Source organism: Cupressus sempervirens, chromosome 1, assembly GCF_028749045.1.
Source record: "Cupressus sempervirens isolate cs-2001-9-10 chromosome 1, ASM2874904v1, whole genome shotgun sequence".
Classification (NCBI taxonomy): Eukaryota; Viridiplantae; Streptophyta; class Pinopsida; order Cupressales; family Cupressaceae; genus Cupressus; species Cupressus sempervirens.
Window position 1 is genome coordinate 721,496,500 of NC_143118.1, and position 15,987 is coordinate 721,512,486.

Here is a 15,987-nt window from a genome sequence, read left to right on the forward strand (position 1 = left end):
TTGATAAAATATTTTCATGAATATTTATGATTTTGAGGTGATTATGAAGGTCTAATATATGTCTATGTGACACGATTTTATCAGGGTCAATGATCTTGATACAAAGGATTGAAAATTTGAAAGTTAGGTATAGCTTACTTAGTTCTTGATAAAGAGAGATGGGATAGTGAAACTACTATTTGTTGTGTAGAAGAAAAAATGGTTGTAGAAGACAAATATTTTTTGTCAAGTAAGTTTCTACTTTTAGTGAAGGTTGAGTTTCTCATATGGAGTCAAAGAGAATTGTAACAAGGAGTTTGATTATACTTAAATGGAACTAACTATGGCATAGCAAGATGCTTTTGTATAGTTAAAAAACAATTATATTGGTGTTTTATTTGTGCTTGTAAGATAGTGAGTCTTCCTAAGGGTTGGATATTTAGTCTTGTTGAGAAATGAGTGCTAGACAGTGTGCCTAAATTTACATGCATTATCTTTTCTTAGTAAGCTTATACTTCTAACAAGATATTAATATTATTGTGGGATCTAACCCCACCATGGATTTCACCCCAATTGGGGTTTCCATGATTAAAATATATGCATTATGCATTGTGGATGATTTTTTTTTTTTTCTTACATGTTTAATTCATTGGAAATTAATAATAAGGGTTCCAAGGTTTAAGTGTTTGAAGAGTTAAAGTTTTAGGAGCAACTAGTTCAACCCCCCCGCACCCGCCCCCCCCCCCCCCCCCCCACCCTACAATCAGTTATTGCCTTATTCCCTTCATTGGAATTTGAGCTTGGTCCCTTTAAGGTAGTCTAATAGTCTAAGGGGGATACAAAGATGGAAACATGCAGTAAGGATAACCCAATGTTTGATTGAACTCACTATATTTTGTGGAATATTTTCACGATAGTGCATTTTAGATTGATTGATGAAGACTTTTGGAGGACTACTAGGCCATCCTACAATGCACCTACAAACCCTACTACTCCACAAGAGATCATTAATGCCAAATAAAATATTAGAGCAAAGGGGTTTTTAAGTGCCTTGATTATTGCAAAGATTACCAATGTCATGGAATTGGAAGCAACAAATGAGATATGGGTAAAGTTAGAGACCTTGCATGAATAAGATAAGCAAGTAAAGGTTTTCAAGGTGTGAATTTGAAAGGAGTATGGAATCTTTAAGGTGACAATATTTAATCATTCATACTTAGGGTAAATGAGGTGTTGACTATTAGCAGGTGTGATGGAGATACCTTGGAAGAAGATAAGATTGTTCAAAAGGTTCTATTATCACTCCTAAAGTCACAAATTTGTGGCCATCAAAGATATTAGGATAGTGATAGATATAACCTGAGACAGCTTGGTTGGTAAATTTATTGATTTTGAATGGAGTACATTTTTTGATGCACTACCTAGTCGGATAAGACTACATTTAAGACTAATGTACCCAGGAAGGACATGTAAAGATTAGATTGGAGTAAAATATCCTCAAAATGGTTGGAAAGATATGAGAAGAAGATGAAAGAAATGGGAGAAGAATAAGAGAGGGGCTTGAAAGGTTAGAGGCATTTATTTCAAGGATATTACCTAGAGCTACTATCCGTAAGCACAAAGGAAATTTTCCTCTCAAATATAGATAGGACACTATTTTCTAGATGTTCAGAGAGAGATGAAAATGGAGTAATAGGTCTATTATTGCGAATAAATGTTACTTTTATATTAGTGATGATGAAAGTTTTTGTGAAGATGAATCTAATATACTTGATAATAATGATGATGAATTCACTTTTATTTCTATCAAAGATAAGGATACTAGTCTTTCATGTCATATGCATGCTAATGCATTCATTTCTATCAAGGAAAAAGGTACTAATTCTTGTGATGCTATGGCTACTAGTACTATTGATTGTGTTGTTGAGGAAAAATCCCTAACCACTTAAGTTTTCAAAGGGATTAGACAAAATATGATCCATTAATGGATCCTAAGGTGTTTTGGGAAACATTTATTCAATCTAAGGGACCATATGTGATTTTAGGACCCGTTAATGTATCCTAGTACCACATATGACCTTTTAGGACATAATTGACCCCTTATGACACATATAAGGGTCCTATGGGGTAATGGGATACATTAATAATCCCTAAGAATGTTTATTAGCTCCAAGGACCCATTAATGTGAAAAGGGACCCCTTAAGACACATTAAAGAGTCATATGCATCCTAAGTTATTTTAGGATACATTAATGGGTCCTAGAGTCACATATTGTCCCTTATGACCCATTAAATTCTAATGCAACCCTTATGACACATTAATATGTCATATGTGTCCTAGGGGGTCTTTAGACATTAGTCCAGAGGGGTCATAAATTATCCTATGACTCATTAATGTATCCTAGACCCCTTAGGACCCATCAAGACATACAAGACCCATTAATGTGTCCTTAGGGGTCATAGGGTACATTAAGGGATCATAGGAATCATATGTGGTTCTAGGACTCATTAATGTGTCCTAAGACCACATATGGTCCCTTATCATGCATATGATGGACCTACAAGGTTGCAAGATACATTAATGGGTCATAGAACCATTTATGATTCTTTTACACCTGTTAATGTGTTGTGGGGCCCCTTAAGACACATTAATGGGTTGCATGTGTGCTAAAAGGTCCTAAGGGATACATTAATGAGTCTTAGGACCATGTACAACCCCTTAGGATCCATGTGTCCTAAGGATTTTTTAGATACATAAGTAGCTCCTAAGTCATCTTATGACCCCTTGGGATCTATTTATGTGTCCTATGACCCTATAGGAAACATATGACCCATTAATGTGTGCTAAGGGGTCATATGATACATAATGGGTCCCAAAGAGTCATATGTGCTTATAGGACCCATTAGTGTATCCTAGAAGCCCTTACGAGACATATGAACCCTTAAGACTCATTAATGTGTTTTAGGAGTCTCCTAGAACAACCACACCTCATTAATGTGTTGTGAGGGGTCCTAAGATACATTAATGGGTCTTAAGGGGTCATAGGATACATTAAGGAGCCAAAGGATTAGTTATGATCCCATATGACCCATTAGTGTGCCCTAGGAGCCCTTAGGAGCCCTTAGGACACTTACAACCCCTTATGATTAATTAATGTGTCCTTGGATCTCTTGTGACTCATACACCTCATTAATGTATCCTAAGATGTTGTATGATACATTAATGAGTCATAGGACCATTTATGACCACTTAGGAACCATTAATGTGTTATGAGACCCATTAGGACACATATAACCTATTAATGCATCTTAAGGGGACCTAGGTTACATTAAAGGGTCTTTTAAGGTATTAGGCTATGCTAATGTGTCCTATGACCCTTAGGACCACTCAATATGCATTAATGCATCCTTTGACTCCTAGGATATATAATGTATGTTAAGGGGTATTAAGGGGCCTTGCTAGTCCTATGATAGTTTAATGGATCTTATGATATCCTTAGATATATTAATGTATCCTAGGTGCCCTTAAGACCCTATAAAACCCCCTAGAACCTCCAACCATATACCTATGAATAGTAAGGGACCTAAGGGATTGTAAGGGGTCACATAATACATTAATGTATCTAAGAACCCCTCAAGACTCCAAGAGGTCTTCAAGAGTCCTAAGATACATTAATGTGTCCTAAGACCCCTTAGGACCTCTTGGATCCCTTACCATACATTAATGTATCCTAGGACCTTTTGACCCCTCACCATACTTAAATGTACACTAAAGGGTCCTAGGATACATTTATGTATTTGAGGGACCCTTAGCACTCCTTGGAGCCTTAAGGGGTCCTTAGATACGTTAACCCATTTCTAATCCACTTGGAAAAATCTAAAACGACAAAGATATTGACAGTCTATTACCAGTTCATGTAAAAGCCCTGGTTAACAGAACAACCTTATGCAGAGCATTGGTAGGCCAACTAATCTTCAGATGGCTGGGTGACAAAATGGGGAAAAAACAAGTCTATGGAATTGCACTCATTATCTAACCAAACAGAGAATAGAAATATATATTCCTATTGTCTATTCTAGAATAAAAAATCCAGAATATATATTCAAATTTCCATGGCCAAATGAACGGGAAGAGTATTTCACGAATAAACCATAATTTAATCAAATGCAGACATTTTTTTTTTGATTGACTTGTTATCAAATTTGTTTCTTGAGTTCTGAAGGTAAAAAGCTAGTTATTACTATATTTATTTAATTACATTTTTTTCCTTTATTCTTTCATTAGTCCAAAAATTTGCGAGTATCTCTATAAACAATTTTAGTAAGCACACTTACTCACATTTCCCTCAACCATTTCTTCCTCGCCATCTAAATAGTATGTTGTTCCATTTGCATTAGCTTTATCAGACATAACGATGAGATTGAAGAAGCGCGTAAATTGTAAAGATGGGTTTATCTTCCTCCTCTTCTCCTTTACTTTTCTGTTGCCCACACTCTTATTCAATGATTCCCAAATTCAGAAGCAGATTGATGCACAAGCTTTGGTCCAGTTTAAAATATCTATGAAAATAGATCCAATATTTTCACTTTCTAGTTGGGTAGCTTAAAAAAATGACTGCAATTGGACATGATTAACCTGTGACAACAATGAACACATTGTAAGTATAGATCTGAAATACAAGGTGTTGAGTGGCCAGATTCCCCCTCATGTGGGCAGCATCTCCTTCCTTACAACTCTTGACCTCTCTAATAATTATTTGTATGGCCCCATTCCCCAAGAACTCAGTTCATTGCACAACTTAGAAAAATTCATTCTTGGTCCAAATAATTTGATAGGAATAATCCACAACAGTTAACAAATTATATTACACTGAAAACCCTAGATCTTGGTTGGAACCTTCTAACTGGATAGATCCCTTCTAAAATCGGCGCTCTCTGAGAATTGAGAATACTCAACCTGGAAAGCAATCAGTTTTTTGAAGAAATTCTTTAGTCTTCAATTAACTGCACAAGATTGCGTTACTTGTCGCTTAGCAGGAATATGCTTGAGGGATCAATTCCAGAGGACATAAGCTACAACTTGGCTGAATTGCAAGAGATTTTTCTCGTGCTAAATAATCTAAGCGATAGCCTCCCTAAATCTATGGGTAATTGTTTGGCTCCCCATATTCTTTGCAAGTTGAGCGGAGTTATACCCAAAAAATTTGGGATGCCGAATTGCCTACAAATTCTTGGGCTTGGTGTTAACTATACACATCTTTTTACTTTTCTGAACTAAACTATACACATCTACGGCTGGTTAGTCTCGTACTCAACAATTTTGAGGGCTCCATTCCGAAATAGATTAGCCTCAAGCTCACGAACTTATAAGGTCTTTTTGCGGGGGGGAATTTGTTTAGCTAAGAGATCCCAGGATCTTTGGGAAATTTCTCTCAGCTCTCATTTGTTGATCTAGCCAGAAATCGGCTAAGTGGTATGGTGCCTCAAGAATTGGGAATGTTAAGTTCTCTGGAAATACATCTTAGTGGAAATGAATTATCAAGTGGAAGCTCCCTTGTTTTGCACATTTTTACCAATTGCTCCAAACTTAGAGATCTCAATCTCTCTCAAAATCATTTCATTGGAACTCTGTCAGGGGACATAGCAAAACTTCTTCCCATCCTATCAAAACTAGACTTAAATAGAAATAATATAATTGGTAATATACCAGAAGAAATCGATAAGCTTACTTGGACCCATGACAAATGTTACATATAAGAAAATGAAGAGCTAGGAATGGGAAAGAAGCAAAGGAAAGAAGTAAGATATGCATGTGAGCCTATGTAAGATGATGATGCATACTCACCATTTATTAGTAGCTCAAGTAGTGCAAAAGGTCTTCGGTGTACATATGCTTAGAAACAAAATTTTAAGGACTCTTATAGGATCTTAATGGATCTTAAGGTGTCCTAATGTCGTTTTAAACACACTAGGACCCCTTATGACCCCTTTTGATACATTAGAGCCAAAAAGTCTCTAGAAGCATTTATACTTGTCAATAGAGGAGATACACTCTTCGGATCTGCAATAATCTTGGATGTCTCACCTCAATTGATGTTACTAGTTCTGAAGCTTTCTCCCAACTAGACCTCCTTTTCCTTTTATAGTACCTATACAAAAATATAAATTTGAAGTTCAATGACAAGCTCTACAGATACATTGAAAAAGAAGGTGCACTAAAACACAACTTAACATGATCTTATAAAAAGATATAGGGGGGATGACAACATATAAATAACTCTAGTTGTCAAACACCATATCAAACCAATTTGATTCAAAAATGTTATTTGTATCTTGACTTGATATCTTTGTCCATCTCTAGGTCAATTTGTTCTTGTTCTTGCTCTTGCTATTTTGAAGAATTTTGTGAATTAGGATTCAATGGTTGTACAAAAGATTCACAAGAAATCCAAAATAAATATTTAATTCACAGAAACAATAGTATTTATAGCAAAATGACACTAATGACAAAACTACATACCCCATTAACGCATAGAGCCATAACCACATACTTAAACCCAAATACTTATACACACATTTGTTATAATGGAAAAAAATCATGTATACAAGTGACAAAATGATTGAAACATGTGAAAATAAGTGTACCACATAGGATAATAATGGTTGTATTTTCATGCCCTCTAAATTTGGTGGTGGTGGCATATTGATGGGTTCTAATGATGCTTGAGATTGTTGAGACTGGGAAGACCTAGTTAACATTCACCTTGCTTGCACTTAACACATGATATGCATGTGAGCCTATGTCAAATGATGATGATGAATACTCACCATCTACTAGTAGCTCAAGTAGTGACAAAAGGTCTTCAGTGCACATGTAGTTAGCAAAAACATTTTAAGGGATCTTATGGGATCTTAAGAGGTCCTAATGTCCCTTTTGACACACTAGGATCCCTCATGACCCCTTTTGATACAATAGAGCCAACAAGTCTATGGAAGCACTTATATTTTTTAGTGGAGGAGATACACCCATAGATCTATATTAACTTTATATTTAGAGAGAGAGAGAGGAATGATAGGGGTAATAAAGGAGAGAGAGAAAATGGGGGGTAGGGGTACAAGGGGAGTGGGAGTGGGAGATAGTGTGTGTATGTGTTTGAGAGAAAGAGAAATGGGGAAAACATATGATGAAGATGACACCTACAACTACTAGACTATCATGGAAAGCTTGTGATGAAGATGACATCTCCAACTACTAGACTGTCATGGAAAACTTGTGAAGAAGATAACACCTGCACCTACTAGACTATCATGGAAAACTTGTGATGAAGATGGAACCTGCAACTACTAGATTGTCATGGAAAACTTATGATGAGGATTACACCTCCAACTACTAGACTATCATGAAAACCTTGTGATGGATATGGCACCTCCAACTACTATTTTTTCAGGGAAAAATTGTGATGAAGATAGCACTTGCAACTACTAGTCTGTCATGAAAACCTTGTGATGAAGAAGGAACCTCCAACTACTAGAATGTCACTTAAATTTTTATCTCTCTTGTTTCAAATTCAGAGAGAGGGGTGCGGGGAAGGGGGGTTAGGGATTATATAGAGAGATGGGGGGTAGGATTTATACAGAGAGACAAAGGGTTAGGTGTTTTAAGAGAGAGAGGATTAGGGTTTAGCTTAGATAGAGAAGGATTATGAGTTAGAGGGAGTGGGTGTTAGGGGTTACTGAGAGAGCCACAGAGAGAGGTTATGAATATATTGATTGTATATACAAAAATAGAATACACATATTTAATTATATATCTATACATATATAATTTGATTATAAATAAATAAATAAATATTTATATATGTATAATATTTAATTATATATTAATTTAGTTATATACTTATAATATATAAATTATTTAATTATATTTGAATTTTTACATATATTTATAAATTTTTAATTATAAATATTTAGTTAACTTACAAGAGATATAACCCACTCAAGTTATAAATATATTTTGCATTCACTCATTAATGACTCCCTTGAGTTATTTTAAAATATAAGACTTGATCAAGTTATGGCTTGGAATTAGCCTTGGGAGCTGACCGAAAGGCTTAGGAGCTCATTTTCCCTCCAATTTATATCCTTTAGACATTTTTTCATCTTCTAAGATGAATTCTCGTCTTTGACTTCATCAAGTTTCCAAATGATAAAGTGGGTATATATGAAACACCACCATATTCTGACATGTCTTCTTACCTTTCTTAAAATGTTTTTTATTTTTATTTTTTGACAACATTAACATTTTAAACTTTAATTAGTTTTACCTCCTCCTTCACAGTCCTTACAAACCCTCAATTAGGACAATTGTGTCTTTCAACATATGCTCACTTTAGTAAATGATATTGATTTACTAAGAGCATTCATTTCATTATCAATGATATTAATATATATTTATTATTTATTATTATGTGAGTCTTTTATTGCCATTTCTTTGTATTTGATTAATTGACTCCTAACCAATATACTAATTAGTAATATGAAGATTAACTTTATTATGTCTTAATATTTTAAAATGATTATATTATTAATATATGGTAATATTGATTATGTTTTCTACCTATATATGATAGTTGTTGATTGCATCTTCATCCATATGATCAATACTGTAGATAGGTTTGTATTACTTATTATTTAGATTTTTGTCATAGGGAGGGGATATTATAGTCCTACCCTCTTGAAATTTCTTGTCCTCAAGCAATTATGATTTCCACTAGATTCATTAGATTTCCAAGAACCCTCAAATTTTGTTATATGAATTATTCCTAATATTTAATTTGATAATATAACCAAGAGTTACATGATAAATTGATATAGTGCATTTTTTGTGTGATTCAACCTTGTACAATTGATTCATGCTTGATTATTGAATGATAGGTTTCACAATGTCAAAGTTAGTAGTGTTGCCCAAATTATTCTAAACATAATTTGATAATTGAAAGATATGGTTTGATCTTTAAAGTTTTCAACATCCTTCATTGCAGTTTGATGATTCATTTAATGGTCTCTTTGATGGTCAATAATATGCATTTAAAATGAAATTTATTTTAATATTTATTACATGGATCTCAAGTCTTGTATGGTTCTTACGTGCTTTCCTTAAGAGGGTAAAAATTTAAATGTTGTTGGGTGCTAGAAACTCATCTACACATAGGCCCTCTCAAGGTATTAGGATTGCATGTTCGTACCCATCTTGGAATCTTTCCTCAAGGATTTTGGAATCACGTTCTTACCCATCTTGGATTCTTTCCTCAAGGCATTTGAAACCATATCCTTAGCCATTTCGGAATCTACCTATCTCGTGAGGATTTACTCTGCCTCTCCCAAATCAACAATAAAATCACTTGCATTTATAAACTTATATTTATAAACTTATATTCACCATTCATATAATCATGTTTCAAGGCCTCGTTATCACCTATATTCAATAGTTTCATCATTTTATTGATTAAAATATTTATAATTATGCTCACCCTACAGGATAGCGAGATCATAGCTCTGATACCACTGTAATATCCCCATTATTAGGGTTAGTTTGGGACAAGTTATACTTGTATATTAAATGTTAGAATCTAAACAATGATAAATCTAAATAAACTATTCTACCCTCTATCTTTACCCCAACCTTAAAGACCTCTCCATATCTGGATTGATAACCCTCTTGAGGATCCTTAGATCCCTAGTTATTTCTTTGTCTTCTATGAATTTCTCCCTTTAAGGTCCTTCGTAGAAGAGATATTCTCTATCCAGGGTCCTTATCACATATACATATGTTAACATCAACGAAATATTAAGATCACTGTCTTCCCTAATAGGGACTCTCTTGATCTTAGGTCATTACCCATATTAAGATCACTCTCTTCCTTGATAGGGACTCTCTTGATCTTAGAATTAACCAATTTAAATCATGTGTATCATTCTCTTAGAACTCTATGACTATATATATATATATATATATATATATATATACTTTTGTATATATGCATAAATATAAATTAGCCATAGAATATAATCAAAATTACAATATAAATATATTCATAATTACCATAAAAATATATTCATAATCGTACCTCCTTATCTTTACTTGATCCACACAATTCTCTTAATTAGTTTGGAAAGAATCTTCCAAGATCTTTGATCTCCTTCTTAGTAATAAGAAATTGAGTAAGTACAAAAATATACTTTATTGTTGGATATGATGTTTGTACCTATACCTCTTCTAATATAATTTGAAGTAATACATTTTATACCTGTTATTATACTTCCTTGTTTGAATGCTTATATTCCCTTTTCGATGAAATATACAATAGCCCCAATGTCAGAACATGTTTGGTCCTTATTCGTAGACAATATCTTGTAATTCTTCTTATTGTACTTTCCTTAACTTTTATCTCCTTCCTTTAATATACACTCATTGAACTGTGGACTAGGTATGTTTCTTGCCACGTGGTATTCCACTATATCTGTTATTGTTTCGTTACGTCAGTAAGGTAGTATGATCATCATGAATCTATTTCGCTCCCTTTTCCATGTATGATAATATAATGCGCATGTAATTCCCCCTTGTGCCACGCAAGACAAATGACCTCTTGTCTTCTCCTTTACACAATGCATTAACGTTCACCTTATAATATGTCATTCCCTTTTGTTTTGCCAATGCTATGTGATCTGACATAGATTGTCCGTGTTGGATGTCACTGCATGGTTTGGTTCATCACATTTGCACTTCCTTATGTTCTTTTGATGTGTGGTAATACTTGCTCCACCCTCTTAAATAGGGTGGGTTTGTCGATCAGGACAATTGCGTCCGTCGACATATCCTTACTTTAGTAAAAACTAGCACTTGCACTCGAAGGAGCAAGGGGTAGCTGATAGTGACAAAAGATGCAAGTGTATATAATATGATTGTTCACATTTATTATTTTATTAGACATTTAATCTAAATATATGAAAGGAAACTTAAGAGATAACAAAAATATAAATTAAACATTATTAACTTGGAATAGTTAAATTTAATTATTCTTAAATTAATATAAATTTATTATAAAATGAAAAGAAATATAGAAGAGGCTTGGAAAATAATTAAGTTTAAGCCATTGTTAAGATATTGAGGAGATGTTGTAAATTGTGTCATGAAGTGTATGGAGTATATATTTACTAGTGATTGTATAAAGTGTGTCTTGCTTTTGAATGTTGTTTTTAACTTTCATATATGAAGCACAAATAGGAGAGCCATTGAGAATTTGATTTGAGGGTCTTCTTGAACTTGGAAAATGTTTGTAGACCTATAGACATAAGTTAAGACATATATTAATTAAATATTTCAACTTTTTCAATCTTGTTTGATGAATCGTGTGTTGGTGGAGTGGGCATATAGAAGTGATACTTCTGGCTATGGTTTTTATTTTGAGTCTCTTGGTATCTTTCAAGATAGTTGGTGAGTGTCTCAATAGTTAGATTAGCTTTTAGATATTATCTTGGTTTACTTATCAATATGTTATATGGTGAGATTTTACACCATCCATTGATATCATCTTAACTTATATCTAGCAATATAGAACTATCAAGATTTATCAATATTTTACACTGGTAAGGAATGTAATGTGCATTTTTTGACAGCTCTTTATGGATGTGGATGTTATTTCATTAATGTTATGATTTTTCTTATGACCATATTGTTTGCAATACAAATGATGCTCAGATCATTTTGATTGTCAAGTTGGGAGTGTGTGTTTTCATGTGCGCCTCTTCTACCACTGTTGGGTTTTTCCTACATTGCTAAGACAACTTATAAAAGAATTATTATTAGGAGGTTTTTCTTTTTGTGAGAAAGATAAACATGGCCACTAATGCTATCAAATTTTCTTCAAAGTACTTTTTCATATTATACTAACCTTTCAACTAATTGATCAAATGGGATGGTGCTCAACTAGCTATCATATCAACTTGTTAGTCCTTGCCTTGTAAAAGGCAGGGAACTATTGTTTCTTTTTGCCCCCCCTATTAATTTCTTCTAAAGAAGCCTGCATGATATTGTAAAGTTTGAGCACCAAGATTAACAAATTCTATTTATTAAATGCCAATTCCAATTTTTTGATTGGTCTACACAAATTTGTTGGGCTTTTTGCCCATTTTTGTGTATAGGTTAATCTGAAAAGTATTAAATACTTTTGTTGTGTTCTCTGACAGAAAATTAATTCATATTGATCATCTTGGCCTACTGTCCATACCATGTCGTGTTGTCACATCACCGACTCATATTTGGCCATTTGGAGCTTCTCACAGTTGCTTCTACCGACATTTATATTTTTATAGAAACATTGTTCCCTATTGATTTGGGAAATGTATTGATAATGCATACCATAAAATGACAAAAGATATGGGGTGACATTGCTACATATAGACCGTTCAATTCACATATATTACCAATTTAGGGTTAAACTCTAGCTATCATCTATTTCTAATAAACAATTGAGTAGGTAGCTTAGCACATGATTTGATGAACCACACATGTAGTGGTTAGTACTTTTTTAGTATTTTTGTTTAAAAAAACTAGAATTGTGTTAGCTTTATTATAGAGAAGGGTATAATAAAGAATATTGTTTTAATGTTAGATTTAGTAATTAATTATAGTTATAATATAAAATGTAATACAACTTTAATACTAAAGATTAACAATATTATATTATTATGTATTCATAGAGGAAAATAAGAAACATGACTTAAGACTATATTAGTAATTAGCAATTGTTTTCAAATAATAATATGATGTGACAAGTTATTCATTTCTCTTTATATTTTAATTCTTACTTATATATATATATATATATATATATATATATATATATATATATATATATATATATATATATATATATATATATATATATATATATATATATATATATATATATATATATATATATATATATATATATATATATATATATATATATATATATATATATATATATATATATATATATATATATATTCGTTCTTCATTTTATTTTATTTATTTTGCTTATTATTATTTCACTTTTAGATAGATTAATGAAAAAATTGAAGTTGTTTCTTAAATTAGAAATAGTTGAAAAATAAATATTATAAAATTTTAATCAAATATTACAACATCAATTTCATCACATACATACGACAATTATTTACTATTTCTTAGTGATACAAAATATTACTAATATGGAGATTTACAAATGCTACTCGATCTCTCTTGGAGTCTAACTATCTTAATTGTTTTACATATTATGCCTTTCTCATTATTCTCAACCCTACCTTCATAAAGGTAAGGACTCCAACTCTACAAGAGCTCTTGTTTTTCACATGCTTTCAAAATACTAATAATTTTTTTGTTTATATAATTTTGTGATATTGCTACTAGGATTCAATTGTATATCTTTTGAGTAAAACTCATTGACTCATGTTTCAAGAGTATCAGTTCATAAGAACCCATCTTTCATGAGAATAAATGGAAAACTTAGCACTTATTGTGCCTAGGTGATGCTCATAGAGGTGAAGCACTAGGACTTCCTAGGAGTTCACCCATCCCAATACTACTCTAGATCAAGCACACTTAACTATGAAGTTTCCTTCATAATTAAACTCACTTTTGTAGCAACACCAATAGGTGTACCTTTGAAGGTGTTAGTGTTGATGATTACTATAAATGAATTATCTTACTTGCATAATTCTGTTCTAAAATAATTAGAGTGTTTCTACTAAATATGTATATTGTATTTAGTTTTACGTCTTGCATATTAATTCCACCATCTTTGCACAAACCCCATCGATCTAGGTATGATAGGCTCACATTTTGGATTTTAATGTGGTGTTAAACAAAACCTTATAAATCCACTAATACCAAGGGTATAGACAAAATAAAAGAATACATTATTAAATTTATGTATTACATAGAGGCACCAAAAAGACCAATGCTCTTAACTTTTAAATACAAAAATCTAATAGTTACACAACAAACTTCAACCCTAAATGCCCACAAAATAGAGACACCTCCCATGTCTCTTTCCTTAAGTGTCAAGTTCTACCTAATGTAGGCCAATTTTTATATATTAAAAACTAATGGGAACCAATGTAAAAGATCGTGTATGATCAACAATCAAATAATTCTCTTTACATTTTTGTAGAATCAAGATACTATTTTTCTACTTTGTAAGGGAGTATACACTATTAGGTTACTCGATGTTCTTGTGTGCTAGCATGGACTCTTATCAATACATGTTTTTAACTAGATAATTTTTCCTAAAGTCCCTTAAAATTTCACATATTGATGCTAATGAACAATATATATAAATGCATTGTAAAGAATCAAATAAAAGTAAAATGGTCTAGAATATTAAGGCCAAATATGGCTAGCTGGTTGTAATTAGCCTTTAACAAGGACACATTGTGGATGTCATCAATTATGCCCCTATTATATGCAATCTTTATTCTCTTGCCCACACCATAGTTGTATGATTTATATAAACAAGTGGGAGTCATTATATATGAGTAAAAATAAACATATGCATAATCATATGAAAGCTTTTGAAAATTCAACACAATTAGATATATTGCTTCAAAATTATATGGAAGTATATGAAGGATTGGTATAGTCCAACATGATTTTCCTTAAGAATTTCTTGATAAATCATGTACAAAATATTGGAAGATTTTCCTTACACTAACTACGTTCTTCATCTCCAAGGAAACTAAGTTTTTTGTGAAACTATATACCAAAATATGTTTATAGATTTCATAGGATATCATTATTTATATTAACTAATACCGATAGTCAATACTCCATCCATTCCTTCAATATCCCATATCTTATCAGTGTATTATTGACATGAATTTTCAGCATTATTGATATCAATTTGTTTGCCAATAGTCTATATTTTTTTTTCTAGATTGGCTATAGATAGTATCCATATTCTATAGTTCTTCAATGAGACTTCACTAATAAGTAACTAACTAGTAGAGATTAACAAATAGTCTTGGACTCACCTTCCACCATACCTACCAGTATTGACCAACCAGGTAGTAGTTCAATGTTGCTGCCTTGTCTCAGCAAGCATTATAACATACTTTGTGGGGTGTAATGTGATAATTGTTTCTCTAAAACAAGTTGAGAATGTGGCTTTGGGCTCCTTTATTCTATCTTTTGTCCCTGCAACCTTTAGGCATTTGAATAATTCATGAGCTTGGTTCTAGAGTAATCTGAACACTTCTTTTTTATATGAGGTAAAGATGGAATATTGTAGAGATTTGTAAAATTTGGTTTGATTCTTAAATCTTATTTGAAGATCTGATTTGATTCTTAAAACTCCAAACCAACTCCGAACAAACCAGCTGTTTTGAAGCATCAGACAGGTTTGGGCTGAAATGCCCATCTATAATAGCCTATTAGCTAAATATTGTTTTCCTAAGAGAATTCATTTCATTATTGATGATATTAAAATATATATTTATTATTTATTATTAAATAAGTCTTTCATTAGCATTTCTTTATATTTATTTAATTGATTCCTAACCAATATATTGATTAGTGATATGAAGATTAACAAGTTATTATTTCTTAATAATTTAAAATGATTGTAGTATTGATATTTGGTAATATTGATTATGTCTTCTACCTATGTATATGATAGTTGGTGATTGTATCTTCATCCATATGATCGACAATACAAATAGGTTTGTATTACTTATTGTTTAGATTTTTGTCTCAGGGATGGATATTATAGAGAAAAGGTAGAAAGTCTAAGAGGAAAGTATGATGACATGCAAATGAAAGAAGGAGAAAATGTTGTGCAATATGTGAACTGAATCAAGGAAATTGTGAGTGCAATCAAATTTGTTGGAGGAGCCATTAGTGATGCGGAAGTTGTAAGTAAAGTTCTTGGGACTCTTCTACACATATATGCTATTAAAGTATTTGTA

At 32.3% G+C, this 15,987-nt stretch overlaps 1 pseudogene; it reads left to right on the plus strand.

Moving 5' to 3' along the window:
- Positions 1–5,020: 5,020 nt before the first annotated feature.
- The window catches only part of LOC149579970 (uncharacterized), a 47,612-nt pseudogene continuing 36,645 nt past the window's right edge, over positions 5,021–15,987 (plus strand).